Source organism: Perissodus microlepis, chromosome 3 (assembly GCF_051167445.1).
Source record: "Perissodus microlepis isolate ML-2025 ecotype Zambia chromosome 3, ASM5116744v1, whole genome shotgun sequence".
In the NCBI taxonomy this organism is placed as follows: Eukaryota; Metazoa; Chordata; class Actinopteri; order Cichliformes; family Cichlidae; genus Perissodus; species Perissodus microlepis.
Window position 1 is genome coordinate 36,435,465 of NC_140463.1, and position 12,487 is coordinate 36,447,951.

The window sequence follows — 12,487 nt, forward strand, 5'->3', positions numbered from 1 at the left end:
TTGGTTATATAAACAGCTCTTCATCAGTAGAAAAAGCCATAGGACTTGTGAAAATGCAGCTAAATGTCTAAAATTTATGTCATTCTTCACATTTTCCAAAGGTGTTCTTTGGGCTGATTGGCAGGGCGACTCTGGCCCGTGGACCTTATGTTTGACACCCCTGCTCTAGAATAAGTAGTGATGGGTGATCCCAAAAAAAAGAAGACAGCAGACAGACGTATCCTGATGCCCGAAAGCTATAGTTTTGGATTTTCAACGTAGTTTTCTTTTTTTATTATTTAATTTTGAATTTCTTTTGTTTTCAGTTTACTTTCAGTTTAGTTGCCAGAGTGGATTTTGTTATTTCGGTTTCGTTTCTGCTGTTTGAAAATGTAACTTTTAAACGTTTCAGTGTCAGTTTTAATCTTAAGCAGTTGACTCTCGGCTGTCATGATCCTGCATTTTCTGACTCATTTTTCTGTTTAATGTTTCCCATTTGACCTTGTTGTAGTTTTCAGTGTAAATATTACCTTTGCTTTGTTTAGGTTTTAATCATTTTGTATTCATATTTTTCTTTGTTTTCTGGCTCTCTGTTCCCCCATGCCTAGTCTGTGTTTCTGTTATATAATATTTTAGTCAGTTTTGCCCTTTCATGCTTTCTTTGACCTTACTTTGTCAAATTCATGTGTTAGTCTCAGTCTTAGTGTTTTCTGTTTTATTTTGGTAGTCTCACGCTCTGAGTGTGTTTAGCTGTGTCCCAAAACATCGGCTATATCCTCCGGAGGCCGCATTTGAAGGCCGATTACGTCACAGCCAGGCGACGAAGGCTGTCTCAATTCGTCGACTCCTTCAAATGCGGCCGACAAATGCGTCCTTCATTTCCCCAAATTTGAAGGATGGGTCGGGTGTGTCCTTCGTGGCCCACCATATCCCAGAATTCATAGTGCAGCCCAGCCAAATTTCAGCTGCCAACAATGGCGGCCGCTACTAAGTTTTAAAATTACTCTTATTAATCTTTCTGGGCCACAAAATAAACTTTTAACATATTTTAAGGCGAGAAAGTAGCTGTGTAAACTTCAAATATCAGCTCGGTTTATCAAGACATCGCATATTTGCAAAAGTGTGCCGACGTTTTCGGAGACGTCTGTTACCCACCAGCTCGATAGCAAGCCGGGGGGTTCAATGGTCACTCCAGCCGGCGAGAGCAGCGGACTCCCGGCTTCATCGTTTTCAGACCCCCGCTCTTTCGCTACTCAGGTTAAACATGATATATAAGTCACTCGGATAACTTAAAAATGTAATTGTTTGCCTTTTTTCTGTGTTTTATTTGTTCCGGAGTAAATCGCTTTGGCTGAGATCAGAGTTATTAGATTATTAGATTAAATAAAACTTTATTAATCCATCGGGTGGGTTCCTCCGGGATTTTCACACAGCTGAATAAACGTTAAACAGAAAACTGATTAAACAGAAGTGTGAGACGGTCGAGAATTTATGCCAGTGTCCTGTTATAGATTACATAGCAAGGAGCAGACGGCCGAGTTTATTAAACTCCACTGAGACAGCGGTGACGCAAATCTGAAGGCTAGACCGTCCCATTTCACAGCTTTGCACTTCCGGCCTTCTCGGTCTTTGAAGGACCCGGCCCACGTAGACCACGAAGGCCGGGTCCTCCGAAGGATGCAGCCGACGTTTTGGGACACAGCTATAGTGTCCAGTTTTGCTTCCCTCTTGCTTGTTAGTTGATTCTGTTCAGCTGCGCCTCGTCTTTCCCAGCTGTGTCTTGATGATCTTGTGAATATTTAAGCCCCTTGTTTTCACTTCTTCCTTGTCGCGATATCTCTCATTCACCAGCAGCCTGTTCTGCCCGTTTGTTTAGTTTCGAGTACCTCCTAGTTTAGTTTTGTATTCTTGCAGTCCAAACCACCAAATACAAAAACTAAGCAAATTTCCTATCCTTGTGCCTGAAATAACATTTTCCAAACACGTATTTGCCAGTTAAAAGACAGGCACACACACACAGATCTGTACGTGTTGAGTCAGAGAAATGTATTAATATTTAACACCCATGTTATGTTACCCATCTGTGCTCAAAACATGTTTCCGAGCACTTTATCTCATGTTCTGTGAAGACATTTAAGACCCAGGTACGTGCCCCAGGTGAGGAAGGCAGGGATTCGGATGAGCTTTTTAGCCCACGGGTAGTCCTGACAAATGTGCCACCTGTTAACGCTCCATTTCCTCCTCCTGCACGGGTTCCATCTCCTCCACATGCGTCTACATTATTTAATGCTACTTCATGGATGTTTTATTTACCGTCATGAGAAAATGGATGCGGCCTTACTTCCAAATGCCCAAATAAGTGCTCTAATGGGCAAAAGAATGGGAGCGCTCAAGGCCATTCGATAATCTGTTAGAGAATATTGGTGAGAGGAAGCACAGAATCTCCTCACTTAAATTCTGTTTTTCCACCAATGCCAAGTTATATTATTATAGAGGGCAATTTAAGTGAATCACGCCGTTACTGCTGCTGGCAAACTATCCATATTGTTCAGAGATAAATGGATTACAATCAGACACGCAGGCAGTTTTTCTTGTAGTGCGCTGCTCAATATTTCACGGTTCGTGTGTATTTTTAAGGAAATCGTTTCGGACCTCTACAAGCGCCCGACGACCTCGGTCATGACACGGAGGCCTAGAGCACGCATGGGCACTTGAGTGCATCAAATGCTTTCGTAATTGGTCTGCCGATTTGTCTCGCCCAGCTTTCAAGCCTCGCCTTCATATGTAACACGCAGGAGAAGGACAGCTTGGCACCACCTCCAATCTGAAATCACGTCAGGCATGAAGGGTAAACAACATCTCTCAGAATAGACTTGAGCCATATGTCAGAAAAATCTGTGTGTGTGAATTGCATTGGTATCTAGGAAAAAGAAACAAAGAGAGAGAGATTTGTCTGTGAAAGACGGCGTGTGTGGGTGAGCGTTGTGGAAAAGCCCGAGCTCAAGGACTCTCTTCCGATCCCACATCTAAAGAAGAGATAACAAGTAACAAGAGAGGAGTCTGATTGTGATTTGCATTGCAGCCGCAGTGTTGCGAAACACAGCGAACACAGTTCTCCGGAGAACAAAAACCATACAAGTGAAGTGTTTTCCAGATCATCATTTTAATCTACGACTTGGAGCACAAAGAATAATTGAAATGAGTTCTTTCTCTTTTTATTTTTTTGTCTTCACAAGACTACGGCCATCAGGCGCCGGCATCAGCTTTTCACTGTATCATTAGCTCCAAAGAAAGCCCCAAGAAAAAAAATCAAGGAATGAGAGAAAAGGGAAAGAATATAGCGCTGGGGAAAAAAAGGAAAAGAAGAAAAAGAAAGGAGCGTATTGAGAGGATATAAGTGCTGATGCATGCCTGGCATTTGGGGAGTAGGGACAGCAAAGTGCATTATTTCAGCCCTTAGGATGATGGAAAGAGAAAACAGATATTTGTCATAGAGCATGAGAGCAGAGGACAGCAGCAAATGACTGCAACATCAGTTACAAGGGGGTCGCCATAGCCTTGTGAAGGGTATAATGGTCCCTGCGCTCCTTTGTCCAATCCGTCTTTTTTCCCCTCCAAGTATCTCGATCGCGAGCTCCATACAACTTTGCTACAGCGGGAAATCATACAGCGGAGAAGGCAAGTCTGGGGAAAAGGTACTATTTGTATTAAGTGCAGCTGCTACACCGACAAGCACGTTGCCTCAATCGTGCTGCTTTACTCCATTAGACACCAATACACCGATCACTGGTGTTCAAAGAGATAGCGCTATATCAAGATAACAGGGGTGCACTCAATTAAAGCTTATCAAAGGTGTTCAAAGGATCTTTAAAACTGACACCTGCAATTTTGGATCACATTTGAATATAGAAGAAAAAACTCTGACATCATAATCACAGCTTTGTGATGCAAAACACTGAGAGTGGGGGAAAGTATTGATTTAGTACATTTTAATCTTCTCCCGCCTGGATCTCTCAGTGCTCCATGGCTCGTCTCCAGTCGGTGCAGATTCCCCTTTTGAAAATCTGATTATTAACATATAAAGCTCCACAAGGACAGGCTCATGTTCATATTCACAGCTTTTGAGACCTCTCTGACGCTCTATCTCCTAACTGTCCTGCGTTTTGATTTTGAAACCAGAGGCGATCACACTCTGAGCTTGTTGATTTGTTTTAAACAACTCCTCAAAACACATTTTTATTAGGGTGGGAGAACAGCCAAACTACTGATAGTATCGATACCAAATCGATAATTAACATTCAAATTGAGATAACTTTATCCATCCATCCATTCGCTTCCGCTTATCCTTTTCAGGGTCGCGGGGGGCGCTGGAGCCTATCCCAGCTGTCATAGGGCGAGAGGCGGGGTACACCCTGGACAGGTCGCCAGACTGTCGCAGGGCTAACACAAAGGGACAGACAACCATTCACACTCACATTCACACCTATGGGCAATTTGGATTATCCAATTAACCTATCCCCACAAGCTGCATGTCTTTGGACGGTGGGAGGAAGCCGGAGTACCCAGAGGGAACCCACGCAAACACGGGGAGAACATGCAAACTCCACACAGAAAGACCCCGGCCTGATGGTGGAATTGAACTCAGGACCTTCTTGCTGTGCGGCAACAGTGCTAGCCACCGTGCTGCCCTGAGATAACTTTATTCGTCCCAAAAAAAAAATGATAAGGATTTGAAGGAGTAGCAACAGAAGGCTGAAGGCAGCTTGAAGCATTAGACTGTGAGGTGAGGCAGCGTTTAGGAGACTGTTAGAGATAACTTTATTCGTCCCAAAAAAGGGAAATTTGTTTACAGCATACCCGCACTGCCTACTGACACAGTCAAACTCAACCTTTAAACACTGATCACAAGCGTTGTTGCAGGTAAAGGCAGAGACAGTGAGGTCAAGAAAGATAAATAAAAATAAAAATGAATAAATATATTCCAAATAAATGAATAGAATAGTTTTATTAGTTTCTGGTAATGAAAAAAAATATGTCTAACATGAACTTTTAAAAAAAGAATAATAAAAATGTTTTTATATAGCACATTTAAACAACAGAAAGTGCTTTAGAGACAGGCACTTTCTGTCGCAGCTTAAAAATGCATGAAAACTGAAAGCTGTGTTTTCTTGTATTAACTAATTACTCTAAAAAATAAAAATCACAGTGATTTAGTGGTCATTAAACTGTGTTCAGATTTGGCAAATTGATGACGATTCTCATAAATCACGACGCGCTGCTCCATTTTACATAAGCTGCCTTTATGAGTTAAAAGTATTGGCCCTGTATTTATTTGAGACTAGTGAAAATGCAGCTAAAAGTCTAAAATTTATGTCCTTCTTCACAAAGCCAAATTTTTACTTTCCATTTCCATCTCTTCCCCTTAATTATGAGCTATAGTTTCAATCTATTTGTGTGTATGGAAGTGCATAGTTTGGAATGAATGTCTGACTATATGGCTGATTGTGTTTGTATGTCTTTATACGTACACATTTTTAACATGCATGTGTGGCTTTTGATTCAAATTTTGCAGCACATTATTTTTAATTATTATTTGTTATATGAAAATACCGGGGCTGTCAGCGCTAATCTCGTTAAAATGATGTAACTGCATTAACGCGGCAAATCTCCGTTAGCGAGTTAGCGCGGTTCGCCAGGTGCGTGGGCCTGCACGGCATCAACGCGTTAGCTTGGTTAGCTCGGTTAGCTCGGTTAGCTCGTCATGCATTAGCGCCGATTTGCCGTGTTAATGCGGCTATGGCGTTAACGTCATTTTAACGACATTAACGCTGACAGCACTAGAAAATACGTTGTACTATTTGCTGTTATGAAAGTTGTCAATACACTTGTGATTTTCTTAAATCATGCACAAGCTCAATAAATTCCCACACAATTTGATTTGCCAGTCACAACGTCTCGTGATGAAAGAGGGTAACATTTAAAAGAGTGACCCAGCTGGCAGTGAATGCATACACAATACCTGGTTCCTGTTTTTTTAAGGCGCAATGACATGACAGATATTGCTTTGTATCGAGTATGACAGAATAGCTATATTGTGGTGATCTCGTTAATGTGGGTATCATACTGCAATACCTACATTACTGATAGCTGAGGAAAGCATTATCACATGGCATCATAACGTTAGTCTCCCCCCACCCCCCCCAAAAAAAGTAACCTGGGTAAACAGTTTCATTTATCAACAGTCCTGCACTTGAGGTGCACTCAACTTTTACTCAAACATCCATAAAAGGACTGAAACGTTTTATTCTACCTGCTTCACAGAAAACTGCAGTTTGAATTCATGGCGACTACAATGGATTCAGACCCAGTTTCATGGTAAAAGACAACATTAAAATGTCCACAGAAACTTTTAAAGCCACTCCATAATCCACTTCTCCTTGGTCCATTCATATCCTCAGAATGCTCCAAAACCTCTTTTCTCCCCTTAAAATGCTGCTAAATGCAGGGCTTCCATTTGTTGCATTGTGAGTTTGAGAGTCACAGAAACCCTGGGCTCTCAAGCTGCTTGTGTCTCCAGTCTTGGTCATTTTAGCTCAAGGTTGATGATCTCACTGTCTTTCAAAACACTAACAAAACAAAACACCTTCGTCAGATCAAAGCACATTATCAAACTCTGCACGCTTTGGAGGTTATCGTTTGTATTCCTGTTCAGGTGTTTTGTGTTGCACTGACGAACATTTCTACCATCCCATTTATATTACCTCTCTCTATAATGCAATGCAATTTAACAGCGTCTTGCAAGTACATCTTGCAAAATGGAATTAACACCTCTATAAAACTGTTTAAAACATTATAACCTTGATAGAGTTTGGAATAATTTCAAGGTGGCTGCTTTAGCTTCCGGAGAACTACTATGTCAGACTGCATTACGTTTAGCCAGGTGTATAAATGTATACATCTTTCCTTTTCCCAATCGGCTTGATGTATTAACACTAGCTGCAAATGCCAACACCTTAGTTTTGTTGCTTTTAGTCCTGCCTGCTGTAATAACTAGTGCATATTTCCGCATATTTCCAATACAAACGGCATAACGTGCGGATGCAAGGATGAAGACCCATCTGGCCTTCGTCTGTTAACCTATATCCAGCTGTAGGACACAAGGATCGAAGTGATGAAGCTGCAAGAATCTGCCATTTCTCTTTGCATTGCTATCACTCTAACACTGCACCTCACCAGCAAGTAGTCCCCTCCCTGTGCTCTCCCTCAGGCAAGTCTCCTGCCTGTCCCTGTGCCAGCTCTGCCAAGCGACCCAAAGATGGATCTTAATTTTCTTTTAGAGCCACACATAGAAATCTCAGCAATGTAAGTAGAGAGCCCTACTGGACTATAATACTTGGTATAAAAAGAGATTCTTGACCCCACTGCCCACAGTTGTACACATAAGCTTCTGAAAACTGCAGCAAGGTCGGTCTCCTTACACACAGCACAGCGTTAGATGTTAGGAATGATCTAAAGACTCAACATCAGATGTAAATAATGAGCCCTTCTGGAACACTCTGGATAAGATAATATCAGTATGATGCACTAAATAAACGAAATACTTCTCTCTACAGTTGGCACACTGTAAAGAGAGAATCTATTATAAAGAGGAGGAAAAAAAGCACTACACATCTATTTACTTACTGGGCTGACAAGGACATCTACCCATTATGCCTTTGCTTTAGAAGATGGTTTGACATGAGTATGCTGTTGGAGAATTAGCTTGACAAAGCTATTTCTGAGAATAAATAAAGCACACACTTCAAAGAAAGTGCTCAGCTCTGCATCATCAGAAGATGTTTGTGTTTTGGTTTTTTATATAGCGCCAAATAACAAGATGAGTCACCTCAAGGTGCCTTTTATCACAAGGTCAAGACGCTACATTATTGGAAAGGAGCTCCATTAATCACACAACGCCCTATGAACAAGCGCTTTGGCAACAGTGGGAAGGAAAAACTTCCTTTTACCAGAAAGAAACCTACAATAGATCTGTCCACATAAACACAAATCTCTCAGGAATGTTTACAGCACCTTTAATTGCTGTGCCACAATAAGTCATTTCTAAAACTGTAAACTAGAGAGCAAAGTAGGCACTGAGTGTATCCTTCTAACACAGATGGCTTAAATTGAAATGATCAGCCTAATCAGGGGTTTTGCTGATGGCATAAGTGGGATTGCAGTGCTAGTTTATATAAAGTTTTCTTTTAACAACTTCTTCTGAAAACTTTTTTACGTCCTTGTGATCTGCACGCTGAACAAAAAATTTTTTTTGTTCAACTGTTTAACCTGCATCTGATTTTTGCACCAATTACTCCCTTTATTCACACAAACCTTAAGCTGTCAAACTGATTATAAGTCAGAACGCTATTACTGATATTAAAGCGGTCATTACATGTAATTAGTTAGAGGGAAGTAATACTTCTAAGCTCTCATCTACTCGGATCAACTTGTCAGTCATTTTCAGGCCCTGATTACTCATTCATTAGATATAAATTAAACTGATGAATTAAAAAAAAGTAATCGCTGGCGCTTAAATGACTCATTAAGACACGTACAAAGGTACACGCTATGCGGCATTGCTTATACTTAGCTCGCTGGCTGTCGAAGCAGCCCTGGCACTGAGTAAATCATTAGCATGGGAGTAAGGTTGCTCAGCATGGGTTAAAGTTCACTTTGACTCCCTTCTAACTCAGCTGTTACGCTGGTGCTGTGCCATCCTGCAAATTGTGATATCAATCTGACATCAATACAGAATAAATGCAGGGTCAGTATGCTGACACCAATACCGATACTTTTTCTTTATAAAGGCAGCTTATGTAGCGGAGAGCAGTGTGCCATGATTTCAGCTACATACTGAACTTAGAGTATACAAACAAAGTATTGATCAATCTAATACCAATAGCAGTGGTGGTATCAATACTATGATATTCGGTTCGATCTGTCCACCTGTAGGATGAGGACGTTTAAGTTCCTTGACACCAAACACTAAACAGCAAGTATTTCATGTTATTTGGTTATTATGTAAAACAAAACCCCCCAAATAGGTATAAACTGTAATCCCTTATATCCTCCTCAGCCCTCTTTATTGACATTTTAAATGTAGCCAGCCTCCAGAAGAGTTTATTATTATTTTTTTTTCCCCCACTAAGATAATCGCTTCTCTGGGCGCTCTGTTTTATCTGCTGCAGACAAGACAGGAGGGGGAATAAAAAGGAGAGGAGTGTGTTTGGCTTCCCAGAGTCTGAGCCTGGGCTAGCCTCGGGAGTAGAGAGAGCAAGCTACAAAAGAAGAAAAAGAAAAAAACGCAGAAGAACACCAGAAAGACAGCATCACAAAACACGTGTCCTGTTAGAGGAAAAACAAACTCTCACCCTCTCAGAAAGAAGAAGAAGTAACCTACCTCAAAGTTGTTTGGCTTTCACCCATCAGCACATCTTGGGGCTTAAAGATGGATTACGAGTAGTTTTAACTGGCAGCCCTTATGACTGACGCAGAAAGCCTTTTGCAATCTCTCTCTCTCTCATTCCCTGCCTGTCTCTCATGATCGCTGTCCCCTTTTACCTGGAATCATAAAGTATGCAAATGACCTCCGCTGAGCCTGTCGTAGCGACTGTAGCTACAGCTGGTAAGCGCACAGGTGGTGCACATTGCACAGCGCGCTCCCTTAAAGCCGAGGCCCGCAGCAGAGCGCTTATGTCTGCGTCTTGTAGTCCCGTCTCAGTCACCCGGAGAGGCGAGAGAGGGTGAACGGGAGCACTGGCCTTACATTTGGCTTCCCTTGTTGTGGCATTGTGCGCGTTTGTCTCGCGGGGTGCCTCGCATCAAACTTTCAAATTTGGTCACCTGTTGACTGGCTGAAATTATTCATGATCTCATTAGTCGGAAACATTCATCTTTATTTTAATAAGTCGAGCTGCGATGAGAGCGGTTTGAGACCAGATGGGATCACGGGGAGAGCATTTATTTACCGAGACAGAGCCAAAGTGAAAACGTTGATGATGTTGTTGATAATCAGCCGAATGCGTCACATGGGATATGCAGCTATGCGCGTCGACTGTAGGGTTTTACAGCAACCATATAATTAGGTAACAAGGAGACGTAAGAGTTTATTATTCCGGGTGATAAAGAGTAATGCCAAAGGTGCACTGGGAGGATATAAATACGGAGATGAGATGGGTGTTTACCGAGAAGGTAGTCAGGAAATAAATATAGAGGTCTCACAGATAAATATAGAGGGTGATATTTCATAACAGATCCGGAAACACCTCAGCAAAACATTTTTTTTCTTCCTTGTAGCCCAAAGATATTATATTATATTATATTATATTATATTTTATTATATTATATTATATTATATTATATTATATTATATTATATATAGTTCATGTGAAGGCTGCTGTCCAGTAATGTTTTAATGTCAGATAATTGCCAGCTACTACATGATGCCCAGTCAGGTTTTTGAATAACATGGGGTGTAAGATAGATGATACTGGTATCAGATCGATACTAGTGCTAGATGGTCGATACTTTGACCCTGTCCTCTTAGTTCAGCGTGTATCCTACTGAACTGTGTTAAATTAATTGTAATGTTGGGAATGAAAAACTGTACTTTAAACATGCACGATGAAAAATGTCTGAGCCTTTTTGTAATGACTGTCATGTCTATTTTTTTTATAGCCTTAAACACAGGCGAAAAACACACATTTGACCCAAGGTACTTTAGAGACAGGCACATTTAGCTAATTATTTTGGAAAGTAAAGCTCACAGTGATTTATTTGTCAAATGTACTCAGAATCTGGAAAGCTCTCCCCTACATTACAGGTTAAAAGTATCGGCATCAGTATTGGCATTACTGCCCCTGTGTTTCCTTGGTATGGAGTATGACACGGCACTACTGCAAGAGAGTGAGAGCATTTACAGGAACAGGCCCCTAGCTGACAGCCTCTCAGTTTAGGATTCACTCACCGCTGAGGTGATAATTCAACAGCTTTGACCCTAAAGCCAAATCTGATTCCAAAAAAGTAAAAATAAAGAAGTAGGAACTGTGCTCCTTTCTGTGTTCGCAATGTTAGCCCATCTGACTGATTTGTGATTTTTGAAATGTCTGTCTGTCCATCTACTGTTTGCATATTTTAATAACCTAGTTTATGGCTATGTGCAAAAGTTAAAATACCCACATTTCCTTAGGTTTTGCTAGGAACATGAGAAACAGATGGAGAAATCTAAAGGCACATGTGCAAACAGAGATGGAAGTACAGTATATAAAACAAAAGAAAGTTTGTACGACTCTAACAAGCTTGAAAGTCATCGCCTAGGAACTCTCTTAGTCAGCTTTGGATGTTGGCTGTTTTTTGTTGACTTCTCTGTCAAGACGATCCCACACTGCTTTAATAATGTTGAGGTCCGGGCTCTTAAAAGGTCAGTCCATGACTGATAGTTGTCATGGTTAATGGTGAACGAGGACGCCCAGAGCAGAGTCGTGAGCTGGCTAGGATCAAAATACAGATGAACATTAATCGTAGGCGTAACAGCAGTCCATCAGGCAACTAAATAACAAGTCCGTGGATAAGCAGAGGAAACGCTGGGGGAAATACCAGGAACTCGGGAACCACGGGGGACGACAGAACAACACAGCAAACACAGTAAAAGCGACAGCAAGCAGAAACAAACTGAGGGTACATAACACACAGCTGTGGGGAACTCACAGGTGCAAACAATTGGAGAGACTGAGGAAAGTAAAACTAAAACTAACACATGAGATAAAGACTATCAAAATAAAACAGGAAGTAACATAACAGGAACACCTAAAGCTAGAGAAGGGAACATGAGGGAAGCAGAGAGCTGTAACTATAAAACCTACAGACTAATACAAAACAAACAGCACCTGTAACGAGAGATCGATACAAATGATAAACTAAACTGTAAGCAAACTAAGAATCAAACTGAAAATAATGACAGAACTTAAGAATCCAGAAAACACAAAACACTGGGTCAGAGTCACAGGATTGTGACTGATGGTGCTCTACTGTGTGTTCACTGCTCTGGCAGTGTGTTTGGGATCATTGTCATGCTGAAAAATGCATGACTGGCAATCAGATACTTTCCAGATGGTGTTGCACACTGGGTCACAACCTGACAGCACAGTGACATTCATAATTTTATCTATTATAATAATGTCAATCCCAGGCCCCTCCAGTAGCCAATCAGTATATACAGCAGGTCACCTGTTTAAGCAAGCAAATAAAAAATAATCACTTCAACATATTTTTTTTAGTTTATACTCTCAATTAAATATTCACATAGAAAAATCTAACTAATAAAACAAATTCATGCACTTAAAGATTTGACATATTTACAATTCTGATTGGCAAACAGGGAGTGGAGGTAAGGCTTTTAATGGAAAATCAAACACTTCAAATTAAGTCCAGGTCACAATCAGAACTGCGATCAAAGGGTTAGGGGGGGATG

General features: G+C 41.1%; 1 protein-coding gene across 1 annotated transcript in view; it reads right to left on the reverse strand.

The window, feature by feature from the left end:
- The window catches only part of LOC146391370 (phospholipid-transporting ATPase ABCA1), a 195,427-nt gene extending 185,899 nt beyond the window's left edge, over positions 1 to 9,528 (reverse strand). The window contains exon 1 of the mRNA XM_084924249.1: positions 9,419 to 9,528. The gene's annotated coding sequence lies outside the window, so the exon portion shown is untranslated. The remainder of the gene's footprint in view (positions 1 to 9,418) is intronic.
- Between the last annotated feature and the right edge of the window lie 2,959 nt (positions 9,529 to 12,487).